Source organism: Capsicum annuum, chromosome 12 (assembly GCF_002878395.1).
Source record: "Capsicum annuum cultivar UCD-10X-F1 chromosome 12, UCD10Xv1.1, whole genome shotgun sequence".
Classification (NCBI taxonomy): Eukaryota; Viridiplantae; Streptophyta; class Magnoliopsida; order Solanales; family Solanaceae; genus Capsicum; species Capsicum annuum.
Window position 1 is genome coordinate 184,619,161 of NC_061122.1, and position 26,833 is coordinate 184,645,993.

General features: G+C 38.3%; 1 pseudogene; it reads left to right on the forward strand.

The window, feature by feature from the left end:
• The first annotated feature begins 20,059 nt into the window (after positions 1-20,059).
• LOC124889695 lies at positions 20,060-23,876 on the forward strand (annotated as a pseudogene).
• Positions 23,877-26,833: the final 2,957 nt, after the last annotated feature.

A 26,833-nucleotide genomic window follows, 5' to 3' on the forward strand; every position in this document is an offset into this window, starting at 1 on the left:
TCCCGCCGCAGTGCAAGAAAGAGTAAACGATGAATGGCAAGTCAGAGTGAAAAATAGAGACTTTAGTTTCTACCTTACTTGACTAAGAACTTGATAGAGTGGTTCTTTTCCTCTTTCGGGAGTGTTTTTGATTTCAACCGGCCCTTGGGATTATCATATAAAAGTTCTATTCCTGCCTATGTGTTGTTTCCAATCTCTGAACTTCGGGAATGCTTTCCCTAAACTGATTCAAAAAGGTATGCTTAAAGAGTTTCTTAGTGCTTCACTACCTGAAAGAAACCCGATCCATGGAACCATCTTTTCTTTTTAATGAAAGAGCTAAACTACCGACCGAAGGAGATAGACAGGAAGGGAGTTGGTGATTAGGATAACCTAATTATAGTTATTGAAGTAGAAGCTATAGGCGAAGGCTTTTGAGTAGCCAGTGTTATAACAATAAGATAGGTAAGCTTCTCCAGAGATAGATCTCAAGGAAAAAGTCCTGGGTGAGAAGTGATTGAAGCATCAGTAAAATGGATGTATTCTCCAAAGCACCAAGACGTTAGACCATACAAAGCTCTCTTGCACAGGAATAGCGTCAGATAAGAAAGATCATATTAGCTATGTCTTAGGTGAATTAGTCACAGTTCAGAATTCCCCGTTACTACTAAAAGGAAACAACGAGTTGGAAGGAATAGAACTGTCAACTAACCGATAAGAATAAAGAACTAGAAACTTTCGAACTCTTGAATAAAATTATTATACTTGTATTTCTTGCCTGTAAACTATTTCCTCAGCTGGCACGACATTAAGAAGAGAATTGCAAATATCTTTACTAGTTTTAGAAAATTGAGTCCAGTCATTCGCACAAGGAAGGAAAAGAAAAGGAGGGTCTCACACCGTGTAAAGTAAAACAAATTTCCTTAGATTCAGAGATTTCATTTGCTGGCCTTTAACTGGCTTTACAAAATAGGCTTTTATCATAGCCTTAATCACAGGATAGGAAAAGTACCAGCTTGGACCCCAAAAAAAGATCCCCATAGGGACCAGTACTGCTACTAGATTACCCTCTGTAAAGTAAACACTTTCAAACTTGCCAGCTAGATCTTAAACTAGAAAAAGAGAACTCCCTATGTCTGGGAACTCACAATCAATAGAGGGGCTAGCCACAGAAATTCTAGAAGTTGCTTGATTCTCTTCTTAGGAAAATGTATCTTGCTTTCCTGATCTAATGGATTCCCCTTTTACTACAACTGCAACAGAAAGGGATGGGGATTAGCTGAGCTCAAAGGCAGATGGAATGGCACTTTTTTTCTGAACTGGCTAAGAAAGAACTCACTTGCTCAATGGCTGACAAAAGGGCTTACCTTACAACTGCTAGATTTTACTTTCTTGAAGGAGATTTAAAAGGCTTTCTTCCTTAGGAAAAGACTCCTATTACCGGGGACTACTAGTACAGCTATGGCGAATGAAGACACCACATACCACATAGAGAAAAGAAAGACAAATAGCAGGATGAGATGAGGAAAAGATCTTGATACTCAGACTTCAGGAGGAGAATCCATTATAGTAGGTCCACCTACGTATATTCTATAGGGAGGGGAAAACACCACACCACATGAAGGGACAAAACCAATCACTTTGTTACTGGTTTGTAAAGGAATAGAAGGGAAAAAGTCTTTGATTATGACTAGCGGTATATAAATAGAATGATTGGAACTCTAGATTCTCTAACGCTGAGTAAAATAAGAATCATAAGATATTGATTACAACACAGCAGGATCTTACCTTGGATAGGCCCTTAGCCTGTCAGATTAGCCAATAAATGCATCCTAGGTAGAGAGAGAAAAACTTAGAAAAAAAATCCAGAGTCACGTCCAACAATCTATGGGGGAAAATCAATGATAAAGCAGCAGGCAAAGTTATTTGATGACCCGAGGTTCCTATATACCATCATCTCATATCCAAAGGCATAACAATAGGTAGGCATCTTCTTGATGATCTATATGAAGATCTAAAGGTGAACCAATAGATAGAGAGAGATGCTCTTCTTGCAGCCCAAGAACGTCTTCTTTCAAAGAGCTAGGAATGACTTTCTTCCCACTCAAAGTGGAATTTGGGGATAGGACTTTGCCTACTATCTTAATTGCTGATACTTTGAGTTATATTCTTTTTCCTGGTCCGAGTAAGAGGATTTTTTTATTCAAAATAGAGAAAGAATTTTTGATTACCTCTTCCTATAGCACGGTTAGTGAGAACTTTCCAGGCTCAATCTACGATTGTGTCCCATGGTTTGGTAGAACAGAAACTTCCAAGAATAGTCTACACACACATACCCAATCTCATTTTCTCAGGGTTATGGTGGCATTATGTTTAAATGGACTTCCCCTCCCCTTCAACCTGCCCCAACTCCCTATATTCTCAAATACAAGAGTCAATATTTCAGAAATACAGTAATCCTACCCATTGTGAGAGGCATCTTCCACTCTATAATTGAAGTGTTCCAAACCTCGCTTCATCGCTCAGTCCCATGCTTCATTCCTTCTCTTTTTTCTTATCGGCTCATTATACCATGATGATTTAATTCCAAGCGCATATTTCAATTATGTCTTCCATGATTCTTAGATACAGATGTAGCACAAGCCTATCAATAGGAGCATCCCATCCTCTTGCACCCGGTCTAGTATATCTTAGGTTGATATCCAGTAGCTCCAGTAGCAGCAGAAGGAGAAGATTGGTAGTAGAAGGTAATGAACTAGAGACTCGGAGAGAGATCAGAAGCAAAACTCAACAAGGAGAAGGAGGAACCTAGGTGCTACACTAAACTAGGCATTACCTGGGGCCGCATGACTCAGGCAGACTCTCTACCCGTGTGCGTGCCTATTTCTTTTTTGAAGGTATCTGAGCAGAGTTTTGGGTAAATACCTTTTGATTTATGATAATTCTCTTCTTATGGTTCTATGTACATGATGATAGTTGTGAAGTGATATTAGAAACAGCTTTTGTTAAGGAAACACTCAAGGATTGAGTGACCCAACTTGCTGGTAAAGTCGACCATTTCGACAAACAAGTGTAGACTATGGCAGAAAGGCAGGGGGATCCAAAATCGTTGGTCACCAGATGCTCGCTAATGAGTATCGTGTCTTCCCAGTGAAGTAGAACCATCTTTATAGGGCCTCAACGATCCCGATAGCGATGTCCAAAGTGTGATGGACCAGGTCAAATTTAGGAGCTTGCTATGGATATAGATTTTTGGTTCGTGAACCTAATGTCTCACCTGATGACTCCAGACTTGAGTCTCGGAACCACAGCAATTCAATGGGATGCAAAATACCAAGTTTTGAAGACCTCTGGGACATGGAACAGTACTTTAAGGTTGTTGGTGCCCCTTTTGATGGCCAAGGCACAATGGTAACAATCTATCTCTCTAGGGATGCAAAGAATATTTGAAATGACTTTCGAACCATCACATGGATTCTGACCCAACTACCGTAAGAACAAAATGGAAGGGCAAAAAAGGATTCTATGTGCAGAAGTGAAAGCTCTATCAATAGAAAGATTCTAGCTTCTTTTTATTTTATTTAGAGAGGAATGATTCCCTCATTTGAGAACCATCATTCACATACTATTCCTCCCCAACACTAAAAAGAGCAATTGAAAATCTTGAGAACCTAAACAAAAATGTAGAAGTGAGAGTACCCTAAGGCTCTCTTCTCTCTCCCTTTTTTAGCCAACACCATCAACCCCATTTTTCATTGGGTTAAAGCCAAAAACTGATGAATAAAAGGAAAAGAGATTACAAAGATAGGCAAAAGACTTGACTATAGTATAGGTCGGATTTTTCCATCAGAAGTAAGCAATAGATCTCCCCTTATTTAGGGAAAGCTGGTGGCCGTGTGTGAATTCTTTCAAGGCAAAGGGCGGCCTGATTCGACACTGCATTGTTTACTTAGATTCAGTCGAGGTGGTTTTCATTTACCAGCACGTATGTGTTCTAAATTCCTAAGATCGAGTCTTTCTGGCCCTTGTGAACTTCTTTTATTAATGTATTAAAGAGGGCATCTCAAATCGGTGAAAAATGAAAGGGATCCACTAACGGTCATCCTGGCTCAGCTCTGATAACGTAATGTGGAGAGAAGTCGATAGTTGGGCACTGGATCCCTTTGAACCTAGAGAATGTGTGACGCTAGGTTGGGGTTTTGTGAACTAACTGGTCGCTCCTCCAATTGAAGTATCGGGACCCCTTTTGCGTTGCCTAGGTTACACCTTTGGAATACCCCATAAAGGAATTTTTTTCTATCCCCCCAATATTCACTTTACGCTACGTTGACTCCCCTTTCATCAAAAGGCATGGAATTAGACGAAGGAGAATCTCTATAGGAACTAGTCCCAACTATTTAGCACATAGGAGATCAAGACACAGCCCCAGGGCTATGGGGAAAGATGTAAATCGATCACCCTAGATAAACAACTACATAGAGGGTCTTAACTAGTCCATATATTCTTTGATTTTGTTACCCCTGTAAGATAAATATTACAACCAATGGGGTCTGCAAGTTTCACATCTAAGTAATTGAAACACATCGAAATGGTACCATCCGCACTTAATATTAGAAGGATTTGGAAGAAATATGTAAAATTATCCCTTTAAAAAAGATTATTCCAGAATAAATAGGCAATAGTTAGGAGAGGTGCGCCAGTGACGAGTAGAAGAAAGGTTATTAGATACCTCAGGAAAGCCTAGCCAGAACCAGACGTGCAATTTTCTCGGCATGTGGCTCATTCGTGATAACTTTTTGGGAATTTCATGAACTAGCGGACTGATCAATAAGTCGGGATGCTCCCTCCAGCATGAGAGAACCCTTTCAAAACTGGTTAATATTGGGCGCCACTAACCCATCCCGAATCCAGCTAGGCTTTATTGATTATGTCCCCATCCCAACAGTTGTACCTTGTCTTGGGGATTCTTTCGCTTTATGATAAAAAGCTCGCCGGAGAAAGCCAAGTGTCGTAGGTAAGCTCTATTTTTCTCCCGGGCATTGATTTCTTATTGTATGTGCATGTAAGATGTATTGGGGGTAAAAAAAAGAATCCTTTTTCTTTAAAGTCGTATCTACTATGATAAGAAAGCACTCTTAGTTCAATTCGATAGACCATGGGTCTCCAAAACCCGATGTCGTAGGTTCAAATCCTACAAAAAGTGATTTTGTTCTTATTAGATCGAATTAGAATGAAATAGATTTATTCAGTAACTTTTACAATATCAGAATTTTACCTCCTGTGCCTATGAATTAAAGAAAGAAGGTGGCCCTTGGGCCCTTAACTGGTTGGAGAGGACTTCCAGGGCTCGATCTATGGTTGCATCCCATGGTTTGGAAGAATAGAAACTACCAAGGATAGTCTACACACACAAACCCAATCTCATTTTCTTAGGGTTATGGTGGCACTATGTTTACATGGACTTCCCCTCCCCTTCAACCTACCCCAACTCCCTATATTCTCAAATATAAGAGTCGACATTTCAAAAATGCAGTAATCCTACCCATTATGAGAGGAATCTTCCATTTTGTAATTGAAGGGTTCCAAACCTTTCTTCGTCGCTCAGTCCCTTGCTTCTTTCCTCCTCTTTTCCTTTCTAGATTTTTATACCAATGTGATTTAATTCCAGGTGCATATTTCAATTACGTCTTCCATGATTATTAGATCCATAAGTAGCATTGGCCAATCAATAGCCGCATCCCTTCCTCTCGTACCTGGTCTAGTATCTCTTAGGTCGATATCCAGTAGCTCCAGTAGCAACTGAGGGAGAAGATCCATAGTAGAAGGTATTGAACTAGAGACTCAGAGAGAGATCAGAAGCAAAACTAGACAAGAAGAAGGAGGAACCCAGGTGCTACACTAAACTAGGCATTACCTGGGGCCGCACAACTCAGGCAGACTCTTTACCTGACTTCCGTAGAAAATTTAGACTTTCTTTTGGATGCTTCGGTCACATAGAAATATAAACTTTGAGGCTCAATAACTAAATACATGGCAATGTAATTATAAGCCGAGATCATAAAGAGCATATCGCGAGTAGGAAGTGGGATTAATACAATGGATTCAAAAGCATCAAACCTCTCTTGTTTGAAAGAATTAAAATGCATCAAAATGGTACCAGCCGTACTTAGTAATAGAAGGATTTGGCAGAAATATGTAAAATTGTCCCTCAAAAAAATATTACTCCAGAATAAATGGGCAATAGTTAGTAGAGGTACGCCAGCGGCGAGCAAAAGCAAGGTTATTAGATACCTCAGGAAAGCCCAGCAGAACCACACGTGCAAGTTTCTCCGCATGTAGCTCATCCATGATAACTTCTTTAGATTTGCGTGAACTAGCGGACCGATCACTAAGTTGGGATGGTCCCTCTAACATGAGCGAACCCTTTCAAAACTAGTTAAGAATGGGTGTCACGATCCCAGCTCGGATCCAGCTAGGTTCTATTGATCATGTCCCCTTTCCAATAGTTGAACCTTGTCTTGGGGTGTCTTTGGCTTTACGATAAAAATCTCTCCAGAGAAAGCCAGGTGTTGTAGGTAAGCTATATTTGTCTTGGAGCATTGATTTCCCATAACGAATAAGCTAGATCTATCTCTCAATTACCTATCCTATGCTCAAGAAGGTCCCTCAGTTCCTCGGCCTCAAGGTGCATTTAGTTGTCTTACATGAGACAAGGGCTATTCCCTACTCCATGACAAGACACATTTTGCTCATCCATTCCGCCCGTCCAGATGCCGTCTCATTATCATCTACCGCCTTTTTTTTCTCTCAGCTATTCACGTATGAAGATTGTCGTATGTATGCTTGACTTTGGCTGCCGATGCTATAATAGGTAGAATTACATTTTGGCAGGATCAGTCACCCGGGCAAACAACCCTTCTCAAAGAAAAACGGTGCTATGCCCCCCAATCCCTATAGAGAGAAAGAGCTTCCTGGTGATTCCTAAGTTGTAGCACGTCAGGTCATTAACTCCTAGCTCTGCTGCTCCCATTTCTAGGACCGATCGATGCCTCACCTGCACAGGTACCTACGTAGTATAGTCTCGATCACGCATTCAACATAGCATTCTAACTCATGTGCCTTCCAGAACCAGTATTACTCGAGCCTGCTGCGTACAATTAGCCAGCCATGTAGTGGAAAAAGGATTACACATTCCCCCAAGCTATGGTTCCCTGTGGTCCAAATTCGATGCCGCTTTAGGTTAGGGATCTGAATGATAATAATTCTTCCGCATCCCAAAGCACGTTGCCCACCTAGGCATGCAACACTAAGTAATCCAAGCCAACCCACATTACTAAATGACGGTGGATAATCATATTTCTTAGAGGTAGTAAATACAACTCCATGAATAAGTAAAATAAAGGTTGCATTAATGATAAAGATCTCTGGGGAAACCGCTAAAAAAAGAGTGAACATGTGGGAAGATCCGAACGAATTCTACTTTTATTTCCCTCTTATGGAGCATTGAGTTACTTATGTTATGGTCTTCAGCAGGCAAGCTACACTCTAGGTGGCTAGGAAGGCTCACTAGACCAGCAGCCAGACCAAGAATGAATGTGTAATGATGGTGATTCCACACCAGACTCAATGAATAATTGAATGTAGAAAAGAGATCCTAAACTAAAAAGGAGTCCATAACCCCCTTCTAGAGCGTATAAGGGGAGGTAGAACTCCAAACCTTTTCTTTCGAGTATACCTATTATGAAAAAATATATGACACTTTGGGATACATGCGCATAGCTGCCGCGCGTGGCTAAAAGTCAACCAAAAATAAGAGTTTGATCAAACTCTTTTTTTAAGTTCCACTGAGAAAGTCTTTTCTTATAAAAGACACCACTCTATGAGGGAAGACGCAGATAAAATGTCGATAGCCTGATGTCAGCTTCTACGGTATAAGCTCTAGATCTATCAATGAATAAAAAATATTTCATAAGAAAAAAAGCAGAATTGGAAGTTTTAATCTCAAAGAAAGGTATAGTTTTAATTTTGTATAGTCATTTCAATCTTTTTCTTCCAATTCTAAGAAAGAAAAATCCTAAAAAATCCATCAATAAATGACGAACTCCATTATACAGATGAAAAGACAGGGCTAAGGCAGTAATCTCGATGGAGATTAGGATTAGCTTTGATTAATAAAAGAAGAATTGATAGAAATTCTCAGAGGTGAATCGAATCAAACCTATTTTTAGAAAAATAAGATAAAACAAGAAAACTATAGTGGCTAGGAAAGCTCTGGAGATTCTATGGGAAATTGAAAATGTCGAAGTAAGTTATGGCTTATATATAGGAATATGAGAAGATAAGGGGCAAGGATATTCATGATATTCGAAAAAATTTATGTTCATTCACTCTGCGAGCATAGCGGTATACAAAAAAAAGAAGCGACTACCTTACTTAAGCAATTCTTCTTATTCTTCTTGAATTGCAATCATTGAGTTCAGATTCAGATCCAACCAGCAAGGCATACGGTCTTGGACACTTAACCAAGATCTTGATGAGTGGTATCCATCTTTACCTTATTCTGCTCTCCTCAGCCTCTAACTTGGGTTTGGTAAAGTAAGAGGTCAGTGAGATCGACCCCGATCAGTGCAGTTAGATAGTTAGAGTTAGTAGTTTCTTCAACAATTCTAGTGCTTATTTACTGGAAATGCTTCCTTTACTAGAGTAGGTAATGGAAATGCTGAAGTTTGAGCTTGTTTTTTCTTGTCTTCTCAGCCTTTCCCACTACTTTATTTTGGAGGGAGGATATGATTTTTGAAGTTCAAGTCCCATTCAATTCATAAAATTTCACCTACTACCCTCTTACTCGCACACCTACCAACTAGAATGAGGACAGTCAGAATAACCCTAAAAAATAACTCTCACTTGATAAAGCAGCCCTCTTTCTGCCTTTGTTTCTTGATTTGTCTTTACATCTCAATGTCTTATCCAGATTGAATGTATACTATGACTCTATCGTACTAAGGGTTTTTATTAAATATTCCTCTCTCTACCTGAATTCAATTAGTATGAAATAAACTATGGAATAAAGAGTGAAATTCCATAAAACATGTTCCACAGGGCACCTGTTTAATAAATCAGGACAAAGCGATTGATCCAGTTGAAAGCGTAGCATAGGAGACAGGTAAGATGACCATCAATGGACAAAATCCTCTCATTATTATTATTTCACTTTTATGCTTCAATCAGGCCTATATTCGCATTTGAATGATACCAATCGAGATGGATGTTTCATGGACTAGCCTCTTCCCTGAGACAATCCCTAGGATTCAAAAGAGAGACACAGAAATTTTTGTGTCCTATGTCGTCATCACTAACTATTCCCCTTATCTTTGCATTTCTTCATTGGTCGCTCAAGAGACTGAATCTCTCTTTCTTTGTATTTAAATGAAATCTCTTGAATTTTAGTAGTAGAGTGAGTCTTTCTGCTCGTAGTTCCTCTCAAGTTAGTGTACTCAAGGTACGAGTTTGTCGTAGTACTCGTGAAATAGCACTGATGGTAGCTTTTAGATATTATGGGAGATATTGATTGCAAAGATCACTGGAATGAATAGTTGAGGCAAAGAGTGAGGTAAAGCTTGGACAAGTTATCTCGTGATTCGATCGAGTCAAAGAGGATTGATAAGAAGAACTGAAGACCTACCAAGGTTGAAAATAGGAATGTGTTCAACCATACCGAAAGAAAGAGCAAGGGAAGGACCCTCAGGATTCCTGATAAAGTTATTCAGAGAGGGAGTTATCTCATGGACTGAGTGAAGACTCTACTCTTTCTATACTCTCTTTGTCTACTCCTTCCGGTCCCCGTCGTGGCCTTAGATTTATTGGTGATTCTGTGGCATATCTATGGTATAGATGCCTTGCCAGCAGAAATAAATCCAGAGTCCCTATTGCTCGCCCAATGCAACCTCTCGACATTAGTTCTTCCAAAGTTTTTGAATGCTCTTTAGAGATTGAGCAAGTGTCATCAGTTTAGGACACAGCTTTTGCGTAATGTCTACTAGAATAACAACCCCTAGCCTAGTTGAGGTCAAACACTCTATGACAAGATTACAGACTCGAACACTCACGACTTGCTTTTTTGCTCTCTCTATTGACATCTCAGAGTGTCCTAAGAAAGAATTTTGTCCGTTTTGTTGAATGCATTTTCTTGTATAAGAATCCCGCTATCGTACTAATAAGGTGCCTTTTATTATTATAAAAGCTAGCTTTCTATGGCCATTTTCTTTTGGTTTAGTTCTTACAGCTCCTATCCCCGTAGCCCTTGATGGGCAATTCTCTTGGTAAGTCACTTTGTCTTTTATGACCGATGTTAAATCCTTTTGATTAGCCTATTTCATTCTCCCTTAGAGTTTAATGCTATCAGCCTTTGAGTCAGCGCTTTCACAGCCTGCCTTTCCATTCTTTGCTCTATTTCAATCATTCCAGTGTATTAAGAAAGGCCTATTTGATTGAACTTCTATTAGTCATCTTAGATAGCTAAACTCTTTTGGTTTGGATAGATCTAAAGGGTAAAGTACTTATTCTGGGCATAAATCAGAAGATGAAGAGGCGGCAGACTTTGAGTGTCAATGAGGAAGTAGCAGAATTACACTCCGTCGAGCTGAATTACATCCATCCTCGACCAGTATCTTATTTATAGCGTATTCCTTTGCAAATGAATACTATCTCATAAATGGTAACCATAAGGAAAGGACTACTAGGATTTTGCTTTCCTATCTCCATCATTAGACTGAATCTTCTTCATTCAACCTGGATGAAGGAATTGGACCAAGATAAGTAGGGTCTAGTAAGAAAAGGAAGGGCGTTTTTGCACTAGCGGGCTCTGTCCATCCTCTCTCTTCATCGAACCTAAAGAAAAAAAGTAGAAGAGTGGAACTCTGCATTTTTATCAAGATTGCATCACTCAAGGGTTGACTAGACTTGAATTCTGATTTGAAAGGAAATTGACTATATCAGGACTCCTCTAAGGATAAAGAAGGTGTATACTTAAAGAAAGGTATTAATCTAAGGAAGAAGAAAAAAGTGGAATATTCAAGAATAAAGATAAGGAAAGAAGAGTGAAGAACAAGCAATGAAGTTTCTTCTTTCATCGAAGCAGCTTTCCTTAGCTACTCCTTTGATTTTTGGCATAGTCAGGGTAAGGTCTTCCTTCCCTGCTTATATGAAAGAAATTATTGAAACTCTTCTTCATTCTTGAGGAAAGCCGAGAATCCTCTCTTTGAAAAGCTTCCCCGGGAAAAGTCCCCGTCCAGTGGAGTCTTTCGTGGGAACTATATTAAAGCTTCACATAAGCGGTCTTAGCTTTGACTTGGCAGTAGGAAGACGATGTTGGGTTTAGTGCTTTAGCCAAGGTGAAACTTTAATCAGGCAAAGAACCAGCACACGCCTATTCATCCGAAATAATGGTTGGAACTCCGTATCAATTACCTCTCCCGCCGCAGTACAAAGAAGAGTAAATGATGAATAGAAAGTCAGAGTGAAAGGCCAAGACTTCAATTGCTACCGTACTTGAATGAGAACTTGATAGAGTGGTTCTTTTCCTCTTCCAAGAGTGTTTTAGCTTTCAGCTGGCCCTTGGGATTATTATATAAAAGTTCTATTCCTGACTACGTATTGTTTCCATTCTCTGAACTTTGGGAATGCTTTACCTAAACTGATTCAAAAAGGCATGCTAAAAAAGTTTCTTAGTGATTCACTACATGAAAGAAATCCGATCCATGGAACCATCTTTTATTTTCAAAGAAAGAGCTAGAACTACCTGACGAAAGGAGATAGATAGAAAGAGAGGTGGTGATTAGGATAACCCAATTATAGTTATAGAAATAGAAGCTATAGGTGAAGGTTTTTTAGTAGAAAATGTTATAACTATAAGATAGTTAAGCTTCTCCAGAGATAGATCTCAAGGATGAAGTCTCGGGCGAGAAGTGATCAATGCATCAATGAAATGAATCTATTTTAAAAAGCACCAAGACGTTAGACCATACAAGGCTCTCTTGCACAGGAATAGCATCAGATAAGAAAGATCAGATTAGCAATGGCCTTAGGTGAATCAGTCACAGTTAATAATTCCCCATTACTGCTAAAACAAAACAAGAAGTTGGCAGGAATAGAACTGGCAGCTAATCGATAAGAATAAAGAACTAGAAACTTTCAGACTCTTGGATGAAATTATTATACTTGTATTTCTTTCTTGTAAACTATTCTCTCAATTGGGACGACATTGAGAAGAGAATTGCAAATATCTTTACTGGTTTTAGAAAATTGAGGCCAGTCGTTCGTATAAGGAAAGAACAGAAAAGGAAGGTCTCTCACTAGTGTAATGTAAAAAAAATTTCCTTAGATTCAGAGATTTCATTTGCTGGCCTTTAACTGGCTTTACAAAACAGGCATTTATCGCAGCCTTGATCACAGGATGGGAAAAGCACCGTCCTGGACCCCAAAAAAAAGATCATCATCGGTACTGGTACTACTACTAGATTACCCTCTGTAGAGTAAACACTTTCAAACTAACCAGCTAGATCTCAAACTGGAGAAAGAGAACTCCCTATGTTTGGGAACTCACAATCAATAGAGGGGCTAGCCACATAAATTCCATAAGTCACTTGATTCTCTTCTTAGGAAAATACATCTTGCCTTCCTGATCTAATGGATTCCTGTTTTACTGCAGCTGCAACAAAAGAGGCTAGGGATTAGCTGAGCTTAAAGGCAGATGGAATGGAACTTTCTTTTTCTGAACTGGCTAAAAAAGAACTCACTTGCTCAACAGCTGACAAAAGGGCTTACCCTACGACTGCTAGCTTTAACTTGCTTGAAGGAGATTTAAAAGGCTTCTTTCCTTGAGGAAAGTCTCCTATTATTGGGGACTACTAATACAGCTACGAGGAATGAATACACCACATACCATATAGATAAAAGAAATCAAAATAGCGAGATGAGGTAAGGAAAAGATCTTGATACTCTGACTTCAGCAAGAGAATCCATTATATTAGGTCCTCCTACGCATATTCTACAAGGAGGAGAAAACACCACACTACATGAAGGGAAAATGCCAAGCACTTTGTTAATGGTTCACAAAGAAATAGAAGGGAAAAAGTCTTTGATTATGACTAGCGGGGTATAAATAAAAAGACTGGAACTCTAGATCCTCTAACACTGAGTAAAATTAGAATCATAAGTTATTAATTACACCACAGCAAGATCTTGCCTTGGATAGGCCCCTAGCCTGTGAGCTTAGCCAGTAAATGCGTCCTAGGTAGAGAGGGGAAACCCTATAAAATAAAAAAGCTAGAATCACATCTAACAATCTATGGGGGAAAATCAATGATGAAGCAGCAGGCAAAGTTATTTGATGACTCGAGATTCCTATATACCATCATCTCAAATACAAAGGCATAACAATAGGTAGGTAAATTCTCGACGATCTATACAAATATCTAAAGGTGAACCAATAGACAAAGAGAGATGATCTTTCTGTGGCCCAAGAACATCTTCAATCAAAGAGCTAGCAATGACTTTATTCCCACCCGAAGTGGAATTCGGGGATAGGACTTTGTCTTCTATCTTGATTACTGCTACTTTGATTTATATTTTTTTTCCTGGTCTGGGTAAGAGGATTTTTTCTATTCAAAGTAGAGAGAGTTTTTGACTACCTCTTCCTATCGCATCAATCGAAAGAGTGCAACCATGGCAAGTAAGATGCAAATAGAGCAGTCTTTCGCAACAGGAGAGAATAATTTATTGAATTCCATACCCTCTCTCTGACTATAGTCCTTTGAAACCAAGCATGTAAGGAATTTTGGGTTCAAAGTCTACACTCCTACTTATTTCACTCCAAAGACTCAAAGTATTTACTACTTTGCTCCGCACTTTCTCGAAAAATGTTATTTTATAGCTATATGGAGATACCGAATTGCATTATGAAGTAGCATTCCATTAAGGAAAATGCCTTGATACCCAAATTCCTAGGGTATCTACTATTTTCCATTTTGACTTGAAATCTTATACAAAAATGGCTTCACATACTTTAGCCCCAAGTGGAGTATAAAAGAATAAATGTTGTAACGAATACGCAAGCTAAAAGATATGAATCGTGAAAGAATTATGAAAAATCTCCTTTTTATATGGAGAAAAGAGGTGTAATTAAGAGTTTTTATAATGCCTCAAAAGGGATGAATACCCCAAAAGAGGACTAAGAGCTAAATTCTAGAGACAGCTTAAGGGGATTCTAAAACTTTTTATGCTTTGGATCATCAGCATTCGAAAGAGAAAGAGTCCTTGCCTCCTTATAAGGAATGAACAATCAGTGCAGTCTCATTTCAGTAAGAGTAAGTGACAATTCCTCGATGCTATGATATGAATAGAAAACAAGTAATGCCTAATTGGTAAGAGAGGTAAGGGATTTAGCCTTAGGGTTAAGACCCGATGATAGAGTGTAGAATGCTGGTAGAATACAGGTTTTTAGGGGATTTGGTTTATAGGTTATTGTTTACCTCTCTCTTTGACTATTTCATGTAGTTTATATTTTTTGGAGAGGGAAGAGTCTTTTTATTAGAAAGAGGTTAAGCGCCAGTCATTAGGAGTGGAAGCCTGTGGTTTAAGACCAGGGGAAAGAGTTTTGTTAGGAATGATTAGAGCTAGGGTGTAACTAATTCATAGAAGTAGCTACTGGTTTAGCAGGAATAGCTACAAGAACTTTTGCAGCAGCAACACATAGAGCTTCAGCAGGAACAGAAGCTGCTACAGTTGCTGATGCACTAGTAAAAAAGTCGAATGTGTTAAGCAGATGCTTTTTTCCACTTAAGAGTAGGGGGTTAGAAAGATTGAATATTTAATCTCTATCTCTTCCCATTACTTAATTACATATACATCAACCCAGAGAATAGGGAGTTTGGGCACGACCTCAGCGAATAAAAGAGAGGTGTCTCGCCCAAAACAAAAGGTTCCAGTGGAACAAGGCTTAACAACGCCCGAAAAAGGTGGTTGGGTTGATCAAGCCCTAGATTAAGAGTAGGAGTGGTTCAGGGTAAAGAAGGAAAGAAAGGGTTCTCATCCACCAGCTGCGATAAGAGGACTTTCTCCTCCAGCAATGGGAATACTTAAGAATAAGGGGTTTGGGCTCACTAAGATGAGAAAAGCATATACATACCAGAGATAGGGTCAGAGACTAGCTTTCTCTTTCTATTCCCATCTAAGAGTTAGTAGTCTATCCTGGCTTATCCCCTTAGGAGGGAAATCTCTATCAAAGACAGCCAAGGTGCATTCATAAGGGACTAAAACTTTGTAGTTCCTCTAAGGTGTCTAATGATATTGAATTGATTGTTGAAAAAGCCAAGGGAGCCTAAATAGAAGCTTTTTATTACAGCTATTGTGGTAGAGTGGGAGGGATAAGTAGCAAGCTGAATCCATAATGGAGCTTTTAAGATAAGAAGAGGTGTGGGGGCGCTTTGCTTGAGTTGGGAAGAGTAAGATTCAGATTCAAAAAACGCCTAGAAAGACTTGTTTTCCCTTACTAAACGGAAGTAATGATTCCTGCAACAACGAAAATAAGCAGCTAAAGCAAGTCAAAATGAGAGGAAAAATCTCTATATGATAGATAACTTCTTCATTGAATTCCTTTAGGTAGGGAGTGAACATTCCAATCCGACCTTGAAAAATAGTATAAACGAGAGGAGTGAAGTGAGTTTGAAATTGACTTTTTCGACTTTTCTTGATCTTGGAAATCCTCACTCTTCCAAGACTTTTGCTCTTAGGTCATTCTATTGCTATTCGACTTTTCTTGATCTTTGAAATCCTCTCTTTTTTGCTTTCTAAGGAATGTCAAGCCTATTTGTTTATGAATCCTCTATTCATAAATTGGATGTGCGATGGGACCCCTTCCTTGACGAGGATTGCTAAACTCTTTCTTTTTTAATAAAAATGACTGGGTTTCTAAGCTCAATGTGGGAAGTAGAGGTTCTGGATATAAGCTAACTAAGTCGTGTAGCCTGTTTAGAGTAATAAGTAATTCATTCTAACAAATAATGATCTATCGAGTGAGGGATATAGAAGCTAAGGGAAGCAATCAGTACACGAATCCCTTTCTCTAGAAGGAGTGAACCCGACCACTTCACGCTAAAGTTTATACTCATACTGAACTACAAACCACCCTTCTCTTTGATTTGTCCTTCCTGACCTCTCTTAAGACTTTCAATGATCGTTTAGGTAGCCTCCTTAGGACTCTTAAAAAAATAACCTGGCCTGATACCTATTCACTCGCCTGGCCCATTTGTATCAATCATATGTAATATACCCAAATATCGAGGGAAATCCACCTCTTAGATAAAGTCTTCAATCGCCTGAAGATGGGACTGAAAGATAAAAAGAGAAAAATTGATATAAGATACGATAAGATGTCAAATTTCTCCCAATTTTGCTTTCTACCCCTCCATGGAAGTAAGACTAGTGTCGAGATCGATAGAAAAGACAACTATAACTCAAACTACATAAAAGAGAGAAAGAGGGGGGACTAGATAATCTTACTACTCCAACTATAACTGGATCGAAAAGAGAGTGCACTAAGCATCATTTTCTAATTTCAAAGATCTATCAAAGCCCATTTGAAATGAAGACTCTTGATCTGCTTTCAAACTTTCCAATTGTATGTGAGTAAACTCCTACTCTCTTTAGGGCAGTCTAACCCATAGGCTGCAAGTACCAGCTTGCTGGCAGAATGAAAGACTTGAACCGGATAACTAGAAACTGGCATTTTCACTAGATATATCTCAATGGCTGCAAGGGCTTACCTTGGTGCTCCTACTGTTAGAACTTTAACTGACAAGGGAACTCCAGCGGAAGACCACTTTCACTGCCTGAAAGCCTTATCATTATAAGGATATTGCATGATTAGCAATGAATAGGATCAATCCTCCATACTCTTATCTTCAGCATAACTGGTAAGCAGCATACTATAGCAATAGACCAGTCCACTAACTGGAAGATTCAAGGTAAAATCATAAGTGGCGAAGGATGGTAGCGCACCTCCTAATATTTCCCAGGTAATAAAAGTAGATCCCCTTGTACATCCGAGTTTTTAATGCCTACTGCCTTGTTCGAAGTTGAGCCTCTTTATACTCTGACTCTCAGGAAAGTTCTGAGTGAACCTCCTTCCTAACCAAAATAATGGAATTCGATAATCCAATAATAAGATAAGGGAAAATATTGGCATAACCACTGTTATTTCATCTGCATTTCTTATCATTGAAGGAATCAGTCTTGCTTTGGCTTGATTACTTTCACTAGGTCTAGCTAAGTTGGGAGTCAATTAGCCGGAGTTGCATTAAGATAAGTGTCACTTGAATAAGAACTAGCCATCGTTAGAGGAAAGAACTTGTATTACAAGGATTCATAAACTGTAAATCTAGCAATTCCTACCAGGGTGATAGGTCAGAGCGGATTCCTTTGCTTTAGGGCAGGAATAGCAGAATGGTTAGGGGGCTTGTCTTTAAGAAGCTGGCTTCCACGTAGCTACAGCAGCAGAGGATAGTCTCTAAAATCTACAGATGTCTCTTCTTATTATTCTCCGAAAACATACCTAGGTTTTGGCAATCACTCTACTAATAAAGAACCTAATAGCTACCAATAAGACTTTAGGCAGGCAGCGGCAATGGTAAATGTCGTCTTTCTTTACAATGACTTCTTTCCTTTTTACCATATGAAATTCTAGCTTACCCTCGGATCAGGGGATACCTTAAGTTAGCAGCTCCCTTTGAAGATAGGGCATTTACATAAACTCTGAAACCGTACCCAAAAAGCTTATATCAGGAAACTCCTAAGTAGCAGATTTATTAGAAACCTATTTGGAAGACTCAATTCATTAGATAAGCCTAGTACATAATCACTGATAGGATTATTTTTGAAATTAACAAATAATGTTTGGGCACTTTGAAGTAAGTTGATCTTATAAGTCTAACCTTGTAGGTCACTTAGATCAATCAGTTCAAGCATTGACAAACCCGTCTTCCTTCTGTGAAACTCACTTTGTTGGATTTTTGGAAGAAGATGAGCCCGTCCAAACATTAGAACATGCATTCTTGCGATCTACAAAGTCCTTATGGCTTGATCCTAAAAAGAATAATCAAGAAACCTTTTTCTTTGTTGCAGAAAAGGCATTCCATTCTTTGTTTTCCCAGTACTGACCTCTCTGGTTGAATTTTAGGGTCGGCTCTACTTCAACTAGTAGTCTTTAAGTCAAAAATCGCTTTCACATATCATATGACATCTATACCAACAGACTTCTTCGGACACCGGTAAGGTAAGTAGCTACTCCAGCTGATCTAACTCCAGAGGATCCAACTTATTTGTTGGATAGGTTAGCCCCTTCTCCTTCAGGAGATGTACCGAAACTACATTCTCATCTGAGTTCTCTTCCTTAATCCACTTTAAGAAAAGGTAAGTACAGCTACTCTACTTTAGAGTAGATCTAGCTTCCCTTCGAGTCTCAATTAGGGTATGTAGTCCTATCCTAAAAGAAATATCCTATCTTGCCTCCCTGAAATAAAGGGTTTTAACTACCTCTAAAGAGGCCTCCCTTTTTGTACCTACTCCACAAGGTATCACTCCTTTCACCTCCTCTTCAACAAGATATGACCCTTTTAGTGGATAAAGCAGCATACTTAGGTAATGAAATTCTCGACCAACCCTATCCCTTAACCCTTGAAGTAAAAAAGGCATAGCTCCCTCAGAGTCTCCATCCGCTTCTTCTCCTTCTAGAGCCTCTCTCATCTGCCATGCATCGGATGAGACCAATTCTGATAAAGAGGTTTTTTATTCTCCCCAGTCCCCATCTACTTCTACCTCAACTCCCAAAAAACAATCCACTGAGAGTTCTTCTAACGAGCAGAAAGAGAAATGGGATTGTCTATCTAAAAACCAGCAAAAGTATTAGACGGGGGAAATCCTTCAAGAATTCAAGGAAGGCTTAGAGATAGTTGATCCATGAGGCAATATTGGTAAGATTCCTAACAGAAAAATAGTGGAAGATTTCAACTTAGATTCTTCCCTTAGCCGATTATTACTCTATCCTTCTTATTATCTTATCATAAACTCCTATCCCTCATACTTTCTTTAAGTCTCTTTTTTTTAAAAGTAAACACAGGAATGAGTGAATCTAGTTGATCGATCCCATCTATTGGTAAAGGATTTGATAGCCTAGTAAATATAGATGGAAAGATCTTTATGATACCTCTTAAAGCAAGGTAAACTAATACCCTGAGAGCATAGCCCAAGCATAAAGCTTTCCTTCTTACAATAGTACGGTTTTCTCCTATTTATCTAGCTTTTTCGATGTGTCGCTATAGGATTTTATACCTTCCCCCTTTATTGTCTTACCCCACTGCTTAAGGTAAGGAATTGTGGGGGAATCAATGGTTACAATTATGTATTACAATCTAGCCCCCTTTACTTGCTTGATTGAGAGATACGAATGAATAATATTACTAGAGTCGATAGTAACAAAATATCCTTCTCACTTGAGGGTGAGGACTAAAATGGTAAGGACGATCGATATTTATTTTGAGGGAATAGAGAATCCAAAGAGGAAAGGTGGCATTTGACCACTAATAGAGCGTTCAATCCCTTTCTGATTCCCCTCAAACCTAGATTGCTTCATCGGTTGAGAAAGTATGAGAGGGCGACCTTCAAGACCTTTACTTTATTTGTAACAATTCTTTCATCTCTTCTTTAAAGCCTTTTCAATTGTCTTTTTCTTATCTTCTAGTTTTTTAAAAGGCTGGATACTAGCCTTATTCATCTTTGGCTAAGGAAGAAAAAACCTCACTATTACCGATACTAGTATAGACTATAGACATATTTTGGTATCCTTCTCGCCTAGTGGCCACAACTCTTTCCTATCATCTCAGGTTTTATATAGTATAGCAGATGGGTTAGTAGTTAATTACTATCCCTTTTTTACCTATATTTGGAGTCATTCTGTTGTTATGCGGGCTGGTGTTCTTTATGATCTTGTGATAAGCTTTAGCCGTTCTTTGTTGCTTTAAGCAGTAACATGTTTTGTTGCAGAAGAAGCAGTTATGAAGCAGCCGTTCTTTGTTGGAATATCTCATATGAGATGTCCAGTGTTATGAGGAATGTTGCGACTTCACTTTACTTTTGGAAGGAACTACTATTATATCGACCTACAGTTTGTCAAGTTCCTGATCGGTTAAGTAATTTTTCAATGGTCTAATGTTGTTATAATCTGTCAGCCTCGCTACCTTTAATGTTGTGTGATTGAATGTTGAAGTAGTGTCATCTTAAGTGTTGGGCTTGGTTGGAGTTGGTTTACCAGACCAAAGAGTGGAAAGCAATATTATTACAATACCAAATAGAACTTGTCGTGGGAACAGCCAAAAAAAAAAAGAAACTCCTACAACAACAAAGAAAGAAATTACAAAAGTAAAGAGAAAGATAGCCAGTACTCTTGGGCGGCCGAGAGTGTTATGTAAAAAGGACTAAGGAGGATCCTATCCGTCAGGAGAAGGAGGAGGAGTAGGAGCTAGCCTTAGGGGCAGAATCAAATAATTATGAGATAAATAATGAGATAAAAGGGAGTGATGTATGAGTAGATGCTAACACATTTAAGGCTTTTAACTGAGAATAATTGTAAAGGCTTAAGCAACCTTTGTCGTTTTTGATTGTTTTCTCTTTATTATTAAAGGAAAAGTCAAAATGAAAGAAAACAAACAACAACTGAGATAAAAGAGATGAATTTTGAGAAAAATAAGAAGCAAAGTGTAGTTGACGACTTGTCTAATAAGTCGTCAACTCCCTAATAAGTTATCAGACTCATCGTCGGCCTTAGACAGAGAATGAGATTCAGCTAGAATTTGTGATGATATCTATGATAGGCCTTTAGAAGTGGCTCATCGTTAGTCTTAGGTAGGGAATGGGATTTGAAGTAAAGAAGTGATGACATGTTGATAAGCCATCAAATGTCTGATAAGCCATCACGTCTCATCGTCAACCAAAGGCAAAGATTGTCAAAAGTGAAGAGGAGTTGAAGACATTCCTGATAAGTCGTCAGACTTCTGATAAGCCGTCACACACGTCATCGCCTGTTTGAGAAAATACTGTGATCTATGATTTTGTTTCCATAATTAGGCTGAAGTATTTAAAGCATATGTTAGGGTTTTCTAATAAAAGAGGGAGGGGCGGAACTTATTGGAAGGGAGTTCACTTTTCTTTTTGGCTCTCTTAACTTAGAATTCAATTTTTTCAACTCTTTGATTTGGTTGTGGGAATTTTCTGTAGAATTTAGAAGAGAATCAACTTCAAACTTCATCTTTTATAATTTTAATTACTTTGAATGATGAATAAAATTGTTGCTATCTCTTTCTTTATCATGTGGCACTAAAAGCCACAACAAGGGTTGTGGTATCTATGATTATTCCTCCATGGATTTAATAGTTGATTAGGGTTTGAGTTATTGTGGGGACATTTTGATAATTCCTTTGTTATGATTGTTATTTATTGGTTGCAAACAATAGATTCCGTCTTATGTTGATTTGCTCGAACTGAGAAATAAACTAAAGGTAAAGAATTATCAAAGAGTATTTGGGAAGGTTAAGCTCTTATCTAATGATTAATATTGTAACAAGATTGATCAACTTGAGATAAATCAGTATGAATAGAATGTTTCCCTAAGTTCGAGAGAATTAGGGAGTTCAACATCTAGGTAGGTTGAGAAACACTTAGATGGAATGTTGAAACTGATAATTGGTATTTCCCATAAGTCATGAGAACCCAATGCTACAGTTATTATTTAATGGGGATTAATAATCATAGCAATCACAACCCTAGTTCCTCTCTATCACTGCTTTGAACTATTAAAATTTTAGTTTTGAGCTCAAAAGCAAGTTAAAATTTTAAAATTTGTTTGATTATCAAAAACCCCATTTTATCTTCTCATATCATTTGTTTGAATTTAACTTATAGCTTTAGTTTCAAATTAGTTTAATCGCCACTCACATTGTTCCCTATGGATTCAACCTCGACTCTAAAGTTTGGTAAATGTATTGACGATGACTGCCTTGCACTGAATTAACATGTAAGTTGAGCATTATTAGAGAGCACTTAGATAATTCACTTTGAGTACAGGGAAGTCTGCTGGTAGGAATCCCTCAGGGCATATTATGTTTTTTCACTGAGGGGGTGGATCGAAGAGATTGCAGTAAATAATTGATCTGAAATGAAAGACTAAGTCTATAGGCGTTGTAGAAAGGATAGAACGTGCGCCTAATCGCTCTTCTCAAATTGCTCCAGTATGATGGTTTTCCAGGGGGAAGTGGGGTTTGCCAATGCAACACGATAGAAGATTTCGCTCCGCTGTGTAAGATCCTTGAATCAAAATTAGCCACGACTACCATCTGTGATCTATTTTCATTCTCTACCCTACCCGGGAAAGAGGATCAAAAAAGGGTAGTTTGCTTCTCTCCTGGGCGGATGGCCACTTATGTAGTGGTTGGACTTCCTACCAGAATGCCTTCTTAGTCAAAGATCTGTTTTTTTACTAATAAGGACACAAGAAGCAAAGAAACAAGTACAAAAGATGTTTTCTTCTCTGTTTTCTCCTCTCCAAAGGCCAAGAGAGAGACTGCATCCCTTTTCTTCGGTAGCTTTTTTAGTTTCCCGAGGATATCAGTAGCTAGAGTAAAGCCTACTTTCTTCTCTTCATGAATGAGAGAGAAAGCCAGATAAAAAACACATTCTCTTTTTGCAAGATCCAAAAGTGTAAAATGCTATTCTAAGGGTACATAGGATCAAACGTAAAGCAGCGCTCTCTTGGAAGAGTTTTAGGCGGCAAGAGACTTTAGGGATTGTTGGAGCTTATAAGCATAACAAATCGAAGCCAAAGATGGATCAAGGTAGTTTGCCTGCCAAATTGATAGGTGAAGGGCTGAAGGATGGAACATGCAAAGTAGATCGTGCACCTGTCGTGTGACCTATTGGTCCTAAGCAATGTCTTGCGCGAAGCGACCCACAACAAAAAAGATTCCCTTTTTTTATGTTAGGGGAGCACTAAAATGCAACTTTGATCAGATACGGGTATTAAATCCCGCCGATGAGATGTCTACCGAATTCCTGGGCCTTTGATGAATGGCTGACCACCTTTTATGTTAGAAGAGCAAAAGTCCCAGGGTATAGCAGGATAAACCAATGTGAATGAGTGTAAGCTTTATTTCCCGAACACGATTGGTGCTGACCACACTAGGTGCTACCATGGTACCAATAGAGGTCAGCCAATGATAATTGAGAAGTTGTCACTGAGCATTCCTAATCACACGGGAAAAAAGGTCAAATGGCAAGGAAAGGCCATACGCCATTTTGGCTCCTCGCGGAGTATAGCTCACATCTAAATATTTGATTGGGGAACAGGTCAACACCCATGAAGCTTTAACAGAAAAAGAAGGTCTGCCAGGCCGTATACCCATGGGTGCAGGATTCTTCGAAAAAATATGGACTGACTCGGAGACCTGGGACCTTGGCTTAGTAATAAATGAAGGAAAGTTCTTTGAGCTTTCTCCACCAGCAGCTTATGTAGTATTCGACCTTATTAAGCTCGCTAAGCCTTGCTTCCCTCTCCCCTTTACTTATGTTGTGGAAAATAGTCTTTGGCATTCTATAAGAAACTTGACCGAGTTTACAAAGCTTTGCTTTTCTTGTAGTCGGCTCGTAATGCCTCCCTTTATTTGGTTGCCTCCTTTCAGCTCAGAATGCCTAACTCCTATTTTTTAGTGCTAGAAGCTAACCCTCATAAGCTCACCCTTCAGGTCTCACTTTCACCGCAGGAGGCCAACCATTCTGCCAGAAGATTGAGCAACTAGTTAAGTTATATAGTGAACAATATCAGGATGTTGTTATCAAAGGTCTCTTTATTCGTGTGTATTATGATATAAAGGATTCCCCTCAATTAATAGACTTTCCTAATGAGATATCATCAGATATGCTTATTCATATTAATAAAGTTATGGAGTCTTAAATGGTAAGTTGTAAACTACCTGATGTTAAATCAATACTAATAAAAATTCTCATCTTCAAATAGTTTTTTTTCCATAATTTTGCCTGATTTGATGGAATTTACATTCTTAGGTATTATGCTGATCGTGGTAATAAGTATAGAATTAAAGCATTTCTAAGGAATCATAAACTTTATGAGTAGAAAGTTTATATTGATGGTAAGATCTTATTACATTTTAGAGATTCATACACATTGCCCCCTAGCACTCTTGAAGAATTAGGAAAGACATTATGTCCTGAATTAGGTTCCAAAGGTTCTATCCCATATTCGAAATTGAAAGTGTCTAATCTTCAAGGTCATAGTGAGGATTTGATAAACTATTTTTGACAAGATATCCTTCTCTTAGGTGGTGTGATGTTGAAGGCCCAAGAGATTATTTTGGATAAGTATCATATGTATATCATGAATGTGATGACATTGTCATCGCTTTCCCTTAAAATCTTTCATCAGAATTATTTGGATGATGAGGCCTTTCATATTTATTTACCTACAAGGAACTAAGACACCTTTATTAGGCATGGATTTTATGGAGGTCATGTTGATGTCTATAAGCCCTATCGTGAGAATCTTTACTATCATGATATGAACTCTTTATATCCATATATAATAGTAGAATATCCTATACCTTGTCGTATACTTGTCTGCAAGAATAATTGGAGAGCATCAAATTAGACAGCTTATTTGGATTTCTTGAGGCTTATGTAGTATGTCCAACATATATATCACGTCCATTCTTACCTTATAAGGATCAAATTGGTACTTTAGTCTTTCCTACAGGAAAATTTGTTGGAGTCTATTATAGCGAAGAGTTGAAGTTTGCACATAATTTAGGTTATCATATAATACCTCTTAGAGGTTGTTTGTTTGAGAAGAATGATAGTCCTTTCAAAGGCTTTGTCTCACACCTCTATGAAAGAAAACTAGAATCTAAGAAATCTGGTGATGAAGCTATGTCATAATTCTATAAGATTCTAATGAACTCTCTCTATGTTAGATTTGGTATTAATCCTGAAAGTATAGTAACAGAGATTTGCAATCGAAAAAATTATGAGGATTTAATGAAGAAGGATAATTTTCAAACCACAGAGAAGCTTACCGATCATTACTATATTGTCAATAACATTACCAATAAGAATAGCATAAATGACAACACTAAATGAAATGCACCTAGGATGTCGGTTGTTCAATTATCAACAGTTATAATAGCTTGTGCTCGAATTCATATGTACCCTTACATATCTCGTGACGATTCTTACTACACCAATACCGACTTCATGGTTCTTGGAATCCCTCTTCCGGATGAAGTAATCTCTTCCACTGAGATGGGTAAGTTGAAACTGGAGTACCTTGCTCAGAGGGGTATCTTCTTAGCCCCTAAGAGTTATGTGTTATGCTTAGAAGATGATAGTTGTATTATGAAAAACAAGGGTCCTACTAATGATATAGTAACATCTGAATGGTTTCAAAGGGTATTGGTAGATCGTACTTTAAAGAAGCAGCTCTGGAGTTCTTATAACTTTAGAATAGATTAGAAAGAACTCAAGATTTTCAAAAAGGATTTACTAATAAACATCGGACTACAAGAGAGTACGAAAAGAGATAATGTCTATGATGATAATAATGTCTGGATAGACACACGACCAAGAGAACTAATAGACTTAGGGATTAAAGAATCTACCACTATTTACATATTAGAACAATTAAGGGAAAAGGCTAAAAATCCTATGATTACTGAAAAAAGTATACTAGAATATAATCATCAGTATCTTTGAAAAGAGGTTGAGCATTTAAAGTCTCAAAGAGATAGTATCATCAATTAGTTGCAAGGTAAGAGTCAAACGTTGGATGATCCTAAGAAACGTACTATTCAAAGCTAGAGACAGAGTCACTCTTCACCTACTCTATTCATCCATCTACCTTTTAAGAAAAAGAAAAAACATCTTGATGATGGTGAGTTTGATCATCAAACTAACATTTTGCATGGTTTAATTCATTCTAATGGATTTGGGCATTTGATTTCCCTGAGGTTCATTTGTTGCATTTTGCCAAGTTCTAGTGGTTTGGAAGCTGTATTTATAAAGGGATATCTCTCAGGAGAGGTGGTTAAAGTTACTCTACACTCAATAATGGGTGATTTAAAGATAGTTATTGAATCTACAATGAGGGGCACTTATTGCCTTATGTACAATTTGATGGTAACAAATATTGCAGGGATAAAACAAATAAGAGATGATGAAGTGCTCTTTGGCATCATCGATTCTGGCTCAGCACTTTAGGTGAGGGGTTTAGTGAATGAACCTGTGAATGTAGAGAGAGTTTTCACTAATGTTGTAACATGCCCCTATATTTTGTGCATTACTTGGCTCTAATTATCACGGGTGTAGGTTGTGTTGTATGGTATAAGGTGTACCCTTGCTCAATGGATAATATGCCTGGTGGCTCCATTTTAGGACCTCTATTCAACTACAGTGCTTTTTTTAGCAAAACTATAGAGCGCCCGATTTTCAAGTTGTCAAATTTCTCAAAACTGGAAATGTTACCCAACCTGTGAACAATGCTATTAGTGAAAAGCCTTTATATGAATTTCCTATTCCGGCTAGTGGACCTCTTCTCAAGGCCGTTGGATTGGGGATTATGTTGTCCTTTATTTTAGTAGTGGGTGTTATCCCAACCGAAATGTGATGGAGTGAATTATCATGAATTGTTGTAGGTTATTGTATGAGATTAGGTCTAAGGGTCATGTGCCTTTTTAAGCAGCTGTAA